Source organism: Cheilinus undulatus, linkage group 10 (genome assembly GCF_018320785.1).
Source record: "Cheilinus undulatus linkage group 10, ASM1832078v1, whole genome shotgun sequence".
NCBI lineage: Eukaryota > Metazoa > Chordata > Actinopteri > Labriformes > Labridae > Cheilinus > Cheilinus undulatus.
In genome coordinates, this window is record NC_054874.1 from 32,140,872 (window position 1) to 32,152,972 (window position 12,101).

A 12,101-nucleotide genomic window follows, 5' to 3' on the forward strand; every position below is an offset into this window, starting at 1 on the left:
TAAAAGATCTGGGGTTTTGCTGCAACCATCACTGCCCTCTGTTATATGTTTACATTGGGCGGATGTTAAAAATGGAATCCTCTAGAGGTCGCTGTCCCACACAGACATCTTCCTTCACTACTGCTCTGTTAGTCCTCCACCCAGCTGTTCTATTGTGGTTGTCTGTCTCTGTGAGCTATTTTCAAATTCTTCTTCTTGCTGCATTTTGCTGCTCTTGCTTGAACTGTTGATGGGATTACTCAAAACTGCACCCCATGATTAGAAGTGATAGCCTATTGCAGAGTTTGGTCTCAATCTGTAAGCTTCAAGAGAACATCTGAAAATAGAGACAAAATGACTGCAGAGTACATACAGAAAGCTTAATCTGTCTGTATGTGTATGGGTGGTCATATTCAAGTCCCATGTGTGGCTCCTTTCCCAAATGTCATTCCCAACTCTCTCTCAGTTTCTGATTCTCTTTATTGCCTTATCAACGCTACAACATGAATGCCCATAACATTGGTTTTCAAAGTTTTTTAATTAATTAATTTATTCATTTCATCTGAGAATAACGACAGTTTTCAGATTCAGGCACCTTTATTCATCCCAAAGGGCAGTCTACCCAGACATACATACAATTACAAAAAACAGCAAATAGGAAATGCCATTCCTGTGATAATGTGTCAGTTTCTAAAGAGTCTGAAAAAAAAGCTCATAATTAGCCCATTAGTCCTTGATGAAAGACTCTAGAAATCAACCAAAATGTATCTGATAAAACAGGAAAGGGTAGTACAATAAAATGTATGATAGCATGTCCTCCTAAGGCTCCCATAAAAGACTGACATGGCCCAGGCTTTATTTGGAGGCCCAAGGGCCATGTCAGGTGCCCAAGGAGATTTTTAGTGGCCTTTTAAGTAGACTACTTTTGTTTAAAGATGATCCACACATTTTTCTTTTATGAAATAATAGAATTTGGATGTAGCGACATGATTATTGGTCATGTTTATTTCATAATGTTGCAGTTATCCTTGTTTAAATCCTCTCGTTCTGCCTGACACGTGTGCTTGCGCTTGTCTTAGAGTGCACATTTCCACACTGTTCTTGTGAGCATGAAAGCCTGTAAACCAGAAAGAAATGTTCTACTCCTTAAAAAAAGAACTAAGAGCAAGTGGATGAAGCATTGTTTTTATCTGTTTGTGTAAGAGCTGTGTGCTTTCAGCAATGACTGCATATCGGTGTACAAGAATACGACTTGAGAGAACGTTTTAAGACAACTTGTGCAACCTTTTTTGGGCTTGCACAGAACAGGAAACCTCTATATCAGCATCTCCACTGGTGGCATGGATTCCAGGCAAAAAGAAAAAAGCCATTTACAACTGCAAAGATTGTCAAAAAGTTTATGCTTGCATCTAGGAGGAGGTTGTTACTGATTATAAAAATCCAAAGCAGTTTGATTGATTTACAGAAGCTATATAAATCACTACACATATGTATGTCATGAAATATCTCTCAGGCCCTTCAAGTGGGATCGTTTCTCAGGAACTGGCCCCCCGAACGTAACCAAATAATTATCCCAGGTCTAATCAGCCACTTTGACCTTAGGTTTAATTTGATTCCAGTATTTATTACTATAAAGTCTATTTCTACGGCAATTAGTGCCAGTAAATCATCAATCAGTATAAAAGATAATATTCATAGTTTAAAAAAAAAAAAAAAGATTTAGACTTCAGATTATAAGGATGTAAATATGTGAGAAAAAGTCTCTGAATTTTGGAGATGACACATTTTGGAATTTTGTTTCTTGCAAATTTAAGGCTTAACAATAGGGCTGTCAAAAGATTGAATTTTTCAATTGCAATTTATTTCAGGATTTCTGTAGTTAATTGGGATTAATCACATCATTTTAATCACATTTTTAATTCCATTATTTAAAACTGTGTCATTTGGATTTTGGGCCGTCCTAAGGGTGATTGACTTCCTTTCTGGATACCTTATTTTGTCGGTTAAAGATTTTAGTGTGAACTTAATTACAGAAAAAAGAACTTGTTATGGATTGAAAGTAAATAAAGGGATTGTAAAAATGTAAATATTTGATAAGGGAAGGTGTAGATGACTTTTGACTTGTCTGGTGAGCTGTCAGTGAGATTTTTAAAGTGAAATGAGACATTAGTAGCAGTGTGAGACTTATTTGATATCACTGTGGCTGTAAGGAGACACTATCATGGCTTATCATAAGTGTGTTGAAAAGGACGATAAGGTATGAAATCAATTGTGATGAAAATAGATGCACTTATTGTCAGTCTCAGTTAATTTATCAGTTTTATTTATTGTTGACAGCCCTACTTAAAAATCTCTGGGGTTTTTTTGTTTTATTTTTTTTAATAAATGTTGATGTTGTAATCTCAAATATTTTCATTTATGAGTTTTATTTCTCATAAATTCTAACAGTGTAATTTTAAATATTCTGATTTCTGTGGCTCATAAATTTCTGACTCAATAATCTAAAAAAAAAACTGCATGAATTTTATTCAAATTGTCAACGTTATGATCTAAATATTTCTGAGTTCTCTTCCCATAGATGTAGTGTTTTGTCATGTTTTGTAATTTCTCTTTTTCATTTAAAGTTTTAGTCATTTTTTGCCCTAATACGCCACCATACCTCCAGTCTGCTGCTAACTGTATAACATTAAACTGGTTCTGCCTCGACAGGAACAGTGTTCCAGTTTGTGCTCAGAAGCCTGTCTTTATGCTGCTTTTGCTTTTTTTATTGTACTGGTAGGAGGAGTCGCTTTCCTGTGATTGTCTGCCTGTTCTCTCTCTCTCTCCCTCCCTCTCTCGCTCTCACTGTGCCTCATTCCCTCTCTCATTTTTCCAAACTTGAATATTCCGCTTGCCTGGGAGCTGTCGCCAGCGGAGCAGTGCAGCCAGCTGACTGACACTGAACGCACCAGGCTGTGTGTGTATTTCTTCTTTCTTTCTTTTTTTTTTTTTTTTGCCGCGCTGCGCCGTTTGGATCACACTTAAGGGGGACACGGAATCATCAATAGCACCAGCTCTCCTCCTGCGTTTCTTCCAACTTCATTACGGGCTACTTTTCAAGATGACAGAAGAAAAGAGTGTTCGGCATGTAAAGCTGGTAGGTGTCTGAAATGAGACCCCTCCCTCTCCTGCCCGCCTCGCGCGCAGAGGTGTCTGGCTCGGTCAGCGCACAGACGCGCCGGGGCGAGAGGGGCACCCGGGAATAGAAAGGGGAACCGGTGGTGATTTATTCCCAACGTCCACTGGGATTTTCTTGATGTGCTCTCGGTTAGCTTTCTGTTGAGTATCCCTGAGTGGATGTGTCTGAGTGGAGCTGCTGGTTTAAAGCTCTAACTCAGTGATTCTTGTGTTTATTCATATCCACGCGGACCCAGCTGATATTATGCCATATTTCGAGCATATTTATGTTGTGATTGAGACGTCAGATAAGTCTACTTTAGCCAATTGGTTGTGTACTTAGAGTGACAGCAATCAGTTTTTAAAATAAAATGACATATTTTGTCCTTTTACTCCGAGGTCCCCCTGAAGGAGCGTAAGGCATCCCCGGATCTCACTTTGGGCACCCCTGCTGCGCACAGCATTGCAGACAGCTTTTATTAGAATGATTCAGCAGAGATTCATGTGTTGCTGCTAAGCAAAGCATGTTGATGTGTTTCAACAAGCACGTGTGTCCATATGCTCATATGTGATTTTTTTAAAGGCTTCATTGGAGCTTTAGTCTTGCTATAGCATAAATCACAGAGAGGTCATATAATCTATTTCCAAATTAGAATAATGTAGATTTGGGCTGCTACTCCTAATCCCCGTAGGCTTCTGTCAAGAGGTTCCTCTCTTTTTTTAATCCCTGGAACAGAACTGTGTGAATTTAAACTGTTATTGTTTTATATTGTTAAGTTTAGAGCTACTTTTTGAAGGAAATAGTGAGATATTTTAGTAGAAATCAACTTGATCTCCTCAGATATCTCTGAATCCCTGTGATACTCCATCGAGTTTGTAGTTTTTAATACCAGTTGGATCATTCATTTTTGCTCTTTACATTCCTCATTGAAGCCTCAGTAAGCAATTCAAGTTTGACAGAAGTGCAAATGTCATTTTGAGGAGAAGTCTTTCCCGTGTGATTACATCTGATGATCACTGACTCCCAAATCCAAATCAAATCTGCTGCTGGGGTGGAGCAGCAGAAAGCCAATGCCCTGGAATTAATATCCTGTCAAAATATGATGAAATGCACAGAGCTGTCAGCGCAGCGCTGATGTGTCAGTGCACATAATTCTTCTCATGCAGGGCTGAATGCCAAACATTGAACTCCAGCTTGTTGTGATGATCCTGCTGAGCTCAGCTCAGGGAACAACATGCTTGTTGTTGGCCTGCTTTGTATGCCTCTGTGTGCTGATGTGTTGGATTGCATGAAGGTCACTTTTTTGTTTTGAGGAGATTTTCTGCCAGAAAAGGACATCTTGAATAGTTCCCTGCTTTTGTGTGGCTTAAACCACTGGATCTTTCTTGTGGAGTTAGTTCAGCTTTTATGTTTATACCCTGCTTTGTTTGAGTTAAGAAAAGGATAAGACAGACCAGGAGTACAAACCCAATCAGCCATGTGCACATCCTATAAGTGCACCGTAGTAGTTTACCTATTTCTGTCTTGTTTTTGAACCATAATGCCTTTAGAGATGCCCTGTCAAACCATTACACAACATGCCTCGTCAGGCCGATTACACATCAGCACACTTGCTTCCATCTCCAGCAGACATGTCAGCGCTCCGGGCTGCCACTTACACCTCCAAAAGCCATACATTCTCTTTCCCCAGTGTCTATCTTTAGGCTTGTTTTTCCTGTAGTCTCTCTCTCTCTCATCCCCCCCTCTCTTACTGTCTCTCGTTTTTCTCTCTCTTGGATTATCCATGCATCAATCATCTGTCTCCATCCACCATCCAGCTTTCTAAGTCTCTCTCTTTCTTCTGTTGTTCTGGAGAACAGCAGAGGTTTCTCTATGTCAGTGCTGCGAGACACATTGTAAAGCACATTGTGTTGTGTCTGCTTTACCTGCTTTCAACCTGACTTGTTTGGCATTTTTTGTGTAAAGTTCTTTCCATTCACAAAGGACAACACAGTGATTGAGAAAAGGGGTGTAGATTTAAAGAAACTTATTGTGGTTCATGGTGTTGGACTAAATCTAATGGATCATGGGGATAGCAGAATTTTAATGCTCTATGTCTTGAAATAGTTAAAGTTTACATTGTAAGAATATTGATTCTGTTGATATTGAATAAGGTTGTGTTAGGTACTTTTCAGCACCACATTTTCAAACAATACAGTCTGTCCATTTAATGATCAATTGTATCAAAAGTACTTAAACTTAAAAAAAACTACAAACTTTCATCAATTGTACAAGGAAAGTGCATAAGAGAGGAATTGATTCATTAAAGCTGCATGCAGACTCCTGCACATGGTCAAGATTGCACAACATGAGCAACATTTTGGTCCCAAAAAGTAGCAAAAGATTTAACGCAATTTGGACTGTGCTAAGAACTTTTTGTTGTTGCTGTTAAGAAAACTAGGGATGTCCCTAGGTGACCAGATTCTAAATTGATTAAACTCAAATTTAAATCCAGGATGACAGACTTGTGTAAAGGCAGGAGAACAGAAAACAGTCAGGATTGTTTTTAAAAATTGTCTGAGGCTCATGGATACAGTTTGATTTGGCAAGTGTGGCTAAATTAGTGATGCTAGTGCTGCAAGCAACTACACCTTTTTGCAGGACATTGTCAGCATGCCCTTGCCAAATGTAGTTACCCATTTATCGTTTTTTTCTTCATCACCATACTCCCAAAAGTATTGCTCCTAATACACAAGATGCTACACAATCATTGCGCTTGTTTACATCCAGGCAGTAGACTGAGAGAGCAGCAGGCACATTATCGGGAGCTACAGCCCCAGGGTCTCATTTATAAATGTTGTCTGTGCACAAAACAGGGCCTGAGGTTGGCGTACGCCACTTCCCAAGCAAAGTATGTGTTGTAAAAAAAACAGACCTGATGGTAAAAAGTGCACACCTGTGAGCAAACTCTGACCCATGCGTACGAATGTTTTAAAGGCAGAGGGAAACTGTTAACACATAGTGAGGTGGTGTATGAATGCTCATTCTTATGCATTTTTATTCATAAGGAGCTGTGCATCAACCGTTTAGAGTTAAATGTTGGTGGAACAGAAGGCAGATCTACATGTGTACATTTCCAGGTAGATTGGGATTTATGGAGAGAGAATTGCATGAAGTTGTACATGGGTGCTGATTTATAAATCTGAATTATTTCTGGTGCACGACATTTCCGAGGTTTGGGTGCACGCACACTTTTGTCTGGATTCAATGCAATGTTTTATAAATGAGATCCCTGCCTAGTTGCATGTGACTCTGCTACAGTGTGGACATAATGATTTCATGGCCTCAAGGGCCAACTTGAGAAAATAACAGTTTTGCATTTAACCGTATAGTAATTTGAGGGCTGACTAATGAGGAAAACAGAGTTTAATCATTTAGTTGACCAAACACATACTTTCTTAATCTAAACAGGTATAGATATCACTAGATTTGTGCTAGTACCACAAAGTTTAGAATTATTTTGTGTTATTTTGACAACCCTTGCAGTTCTAGTGTATCCATAATGTAACAGTGGGGGGAAATCTTAAATGCAAACTGAGGTAGACCTGAAAATGACATTCATCACATTTAGTGCATACTTTTTGTCCCACATTTCTGATTGTGAGAAAAACACTCCTGATCCACCTCTGGCCATTTAAGATCCAGCTCTTTGTGACATTTAGCTGATTTATCAAGATGTCTTCAAGCACTTAAGAAATCATGAATTATATCATGTTCTTCACCTTTCTCCAAGTACTCTAAGGACCTTGAGGACTTTTAAATGAAGTCCAGTGTTCAGCAGCTTAGAAATAAGCCCAGTTCGGCACACGGGTGCCCTGAGAGGACTTTTTTTTATCTTCATTTCAGTGGGGACATAAGTCATATGTCTTATTTCAAGTGGCATTAAAAAGGAGTGTTTGAAAGTCTTCCATTGACCTTGGTTAAACTTTGAAGCAGACGATCTGAAGTTGGTTTCTGTGCAGAGGTGTGTGTTCAGTGAGGTGGCCAGTTTAATGTAGCAGACGCACATACAAAGAGAGGCCATGAATCTGCACCACTCAAGTTTTAAACTCGCAGACCTCTGCTCCATATTTAACCATTCGTCACAGTGTCAGAGCTCTCTGCAAGCACCTCCAGACCACAGCAATTCCACAAATTCTTCCTAACGGCTCGAATAAATCATCTCGGAGAGCAGACAGGTCCCGCTAATAAGCTGTGCTCTCCGGAGTTTTTACCCTCGGCCATATTGTTTGTTCACATACAGATGGTAAATGAGCTCAGAGACTTCTGCTGTATTGGTAAAGACAGGGTGGACGGTGGCTTTGATTGTCAAAACACTGTTTTGTTTCTGTATAATGCTGTTATTTGTATTTGAGTGTTCATTTTTACTCTAATACAGTGCTCTGATCAATAAAAAATTGATGTTTTGAGCCCTGAAGTCAGCATAATCACTATTTGCTTACTTTGAGACTGCTGTTTTCATTTGTATAGAAAAACTGCCAATAAGCACCAACTCCAAGAAAACTCTTTTTCAAAAATCTATCTTTGTATGAAAACAAAAAAGACAAAAAAATGCTGCACAGGGTTGAACAAGCTTCTGTTAGAAATGAAGCCATGTGAGGAAGAGTGCGTGCCAACAACAGCACGTTAAATAGGAAGTGTCAAACAGGTTGAACAGGTCTTTCCTTAGCCACTGATTTTGAAGAGACCTATGCTTCTTGTTAAAAAATGACAAAGAACAAAGTTAAAAACTTTTCTACAGTGAAATGCATCACAAGATGCTGCAATAACTTGTAACACATGTGGACTTGAAGGTTGCTTTGTGTTATTCATTCTAGTGCTGACAACAAGACTGATGTTTTTGCTTTCAAAATATGAACAATTTTACAAAGTGTAAAGTAACTTTTCATCTTAACATTCTCATGTTATATGTTTTGTGAGAAACACCAAGAGCCAATTGACAAAGGCAAGGCAGGGGATGTTCATTTATAAAGCACCAGTCATACATAGACCAGCTTAGGCCTTGAGTGCTGCATACACACTTAAAAAATGATGTTTTGGGGCTTTTTATGCCTTTAATCAGAGAGGACAGTGGATAGAGTCAGAAATAGGTGTGAGAGAGTTGGTAAGAGACGTATAGGAAAGAAGCCACAGGTGCAACCTAACCACCCGGCCATCTGTGCCCCAGAACACATTTTTCATACCTTCTAAAAAGTGAGCGGTCTCATGTATTTACAGAGTCCATATAAAAATAATGCTTTGATGTGCAAACACCACCATCACCTTCTGCATGTGACCTGACATGACTGAAAATTATCCAGCGCAAATTAGTCACAGGCTGTGGGTCCATATTTTCAACTATCACCATTACTGTAGGCCACTGGTTCCCAGTTTTTTTTCTGTCACACCCCCCTTTTGCACATTCAAGTTTTTTCAAGCCTCCTCACTAAAAGTTGACTGATTATGTTTTGTCAGGGCTGATACCGATACATTATTAGCTCATGATGCCAATAATGATATTCAGAACCGATACGCATTTATCATGATGTACAAAATGTACCTATAGTGGCAAAAGTAAAATTGCATGATCAAAAACAAAAGAAAAAAAAAAAAAAAAGAAGGAAAATAAAACAATTAGCCCTCACTCTGTCAGCATGAGAAACAGCACAAAGCAGCCCAGTAGAAGCAGCTCACTGTATCAGTGGCATGCAGGCTTAAGTGCTGATTGTCTAGAACTTATATGACTCTGGCCAATCATGCTGTATTTTACACAGCACATTTGGTGAGACTGAAAATAAAAGCCAGAGGGGAAGACAAACTTTGCAGTAGAGTAGCACACCTTTTTTATCAATTAACTATACCAATTATTGCTAAGATAAAATCCTGATACTGATAATCGGCAAAATGACAGATATTAACGTCAATAATCGGCCAGGCTAATAATCCGTTTATCTGTTCTCCCTACCCGCTATCATACACATCAACACATAAACATATATCAATATTAGGAATGTAACGGTTCTCAAATGTCATGGTTTGGTTTGTACCTCTGTTTTTGGGTCACAGTTCGGTTCATCTGTAAAAAAAACACAAACTTTTAGTTTTATAATTCTAGGTTTCCTTCATTTATTACTTTTAACTGACAATTTGTTCCCTCTTATGTTATTCAAAACTACTTGTGATAGTTGGTGCAGTCTGTGGTGTATTTAATATGAGACAAAAATAGTAAGACAACAAAGCTGTAAAATAAATCAACAAAGGAGGTCACTGGACGGTCGTGCTGCTCTGCTGCTACTCTTGCTATCCAACGTTTCCTCTTTGTGTGTTTTGCTCTGCCTGCTTCCTCCACCTCTTTGCTAGTTGTACAATGGTGGTTAGGAAGCATGTATGAGTGTTGCTTCCACCTATATTGGTGGTAAACGCAGTCATACATCATTTCCTTTTTCTTTCTCCATTCAGGTGTATTCATCTACATGCACCAAACTGTGACCCCTGAACCACCACAAATACAAATACTGTTACACCCCTGATTGATATACCTCCCTACCTTACACATGTGGGACGTGGCAAAAAGGAGTGTGGCTCTCTCTTTAGTAAGCACTAGTGTACAGGCAAAGCTAAGGGAGCGATTTAATTCATCATATTTATATCTTATCATCATCATATTTGTCTTTATCTTAGTAGTTGTGACATCAAGTGTAGATTCATTGTTAGCCCTACACTTAACTGAAGTCTTCACCAAACATTGCCAGGCTTTGCTAGCAGTGCAGAATGGCAGGCTTTATTCCATCCCCTGTCAGAGCTCCCCCAAGGTCCACTTTGGGAATCTCAAGGCTTCACTACTGTGCTTCCCGCTAGCATATTGTAAACTTTATTTGGTGTGTAAATGTTGCAGTGTGTCGTGAGATCCCTCCAAACAGACTGCAAATTGAACTTGTTGTGGCTTACGTTTTGGTGTTCATGGTATTTAATCTTATAACTGGTTTGGAAGTTAAATTAAGCATAAGTTGTAAAAGTGAAGGCAGTGCCAATTAGTTATGGTATGTACTCAAATTCAATGCAGCTCCTAGAGGGCCATGTGGAGCGTAAAGGAAAAGAGTTTCTGCTGATACAGAATTGATCAAGGAAGTAAATGTAGGAGCTGATGATGCAGACACAGTGGATGGATGGGTGCTGTGACAGATTGCCTCCTGTTTTTGTCTCCACACTCCTTTGATCTCTTCATTGCTCTGAGAGCAATGAAGGTCCCTGCCAAGAGACGCAAAGCCTGTCTCCCTGTTTGATTCCCCTCTGCGTCGAGATCAGCAAAGAGCAGTCAAGCATGGTACCTTATTCTCTGCCTCAGAAAAACAACATTAGAGCCATTTTGGGTGTAAGACTTCACCTTTATGCTGTTAGAAATCATGTTTAGACTAGACTTGAGCAGCTTCATCATGTTATGTCAAATAGGGATTGGTACCATAAACCAATACTGACATGGGACCAGTAACAACACATCCAATACTGAGCCACATCCTAACTCAGATTAAGGTTTTTTATTCAGGCATCACTCTCCAAGTTTTTGGGCTGAACTATCTCTGCCCTCTCTGCTCAGAAAACTGTCTGTTATTGCCCTTTAGCATTCAGAGCTGTGCATTTCATACAGAATCTATGCTTTTGGATACAAGTTAGATGAACTTCACACCTCTAACTTAAGATGACAACACCATGCTACACTTGACAGCTTGCATTGATTAGGTGCCAGTATCATAAAAACCCCAAATGATGCCCAACCCCTATGTTAAATGCTTGGCTATAAGACCTGTAAAGCCAGTTTACTGGGTTCATTTTGCTTAATGCAGTCTGGAAAAGATCAATACATATTTGCTTGGTCATAGTCATCAGAGAATTAACTGCCTTCATTTAATTTGGTCAGTATTTAAATGGTCAAACCCGACTGTGATGTTCACTCCCATCATCATTTAATCCACATCCTATAATTTGCAGATTCCTTCTTTCTCTCCCAATCAATACTCTGTGGATGTTTTCCAGTCTAATGTTTCTAAGCAGAAACTGAGCTTGCAAATATGGAAGGAGCTAAAAAATGATCATGGGCCTATATGGGAAAGAAATGTTGAAGTAAAAAGGTAACAAATTCACAGCCAGATAGAATATTGATTTCAGGTTGCTTGAAGAGCTCTGCCAGGCATTGATCCTTACAGCTATATGAACAATTGTTTATAACAGTACATGCATGGAGGCTGGGTTAGCTCAAACTGGTAGTGGCAGGGAACAGCATGTCAAGGCCCAGTCTCTTAAGGGGGTAAAAGCCAAACTAACAAAAGCCAATCAACTGCTGACAGGGGCCTAGGCTCTCTGTTAGGAACACAGCTGAATCCACATTCAAAAACCCTCTGAAACATTGGAGACCAATACATACAAATCTTGTGGGGACAAAACTACATGAGAAGAATGAAGCATGCCAAGTGTCACTATAACTATAACAGCAACCCTTGATGTTAAAAAATGAAATCAGGCAGAAGTAAAATATATATACAGACATTTGGCTAAAGCTAGCACTTCCATTCTGTTTATATTAAGCCTGAGAGTTATCTATTAAAAAAAACTCACAATTAGGAGCATGGATGAGTTGACTGATAGGTGTGGACCCTGTAGTTGTGAGAACATTTGATAATTGCAGCCACCATTTTTGAATATTTCTGAATACCTCTTCAGAAATCTATGAGTGATGTCACTGGGACTGTTTTACACTGTCTATGATTACACTACTGTTTACCAGCTATGAAAAATAGTAACTAGTTACAGTTACTAGTTACTACTGTCCAAAAGTAACTAAATTAGTAGCTGAGTAGCTGCATTGTAAAAGTAACTGGTTAGTTTGAAAGAAACTGAAGCGTTATTTGTTTTGCTTCAACACTCATCATTGTACACATCACATTAATGTCGT

General features: G+C 39.1%; 1 protein-coding gene across 2 annotated transcripts in view; it reads left to right on the plus strand.

Annotated features, from left to right (window-relative positions):
• The first annotated feature begins 2,886 nt into the window (after nucleotides 1-2,886).
• mid2 (midline 2) overlaps nucleotides 2,887-12,101 on the plus strand; it is a 165,225-nt gene continuing 156,010 nt past the window's right edge. For both annotated transcript variants that reach the window (XM_041797602.1, XM_041797603.1), the window contains exon 1: nucleotides 2,887-3,115. The gene's annotated coding sequence lies outside the window, so the exon portion shown is untranslated. The remainder of the gene's footprint in view (nucleotides 3,116-12,101) is intronic.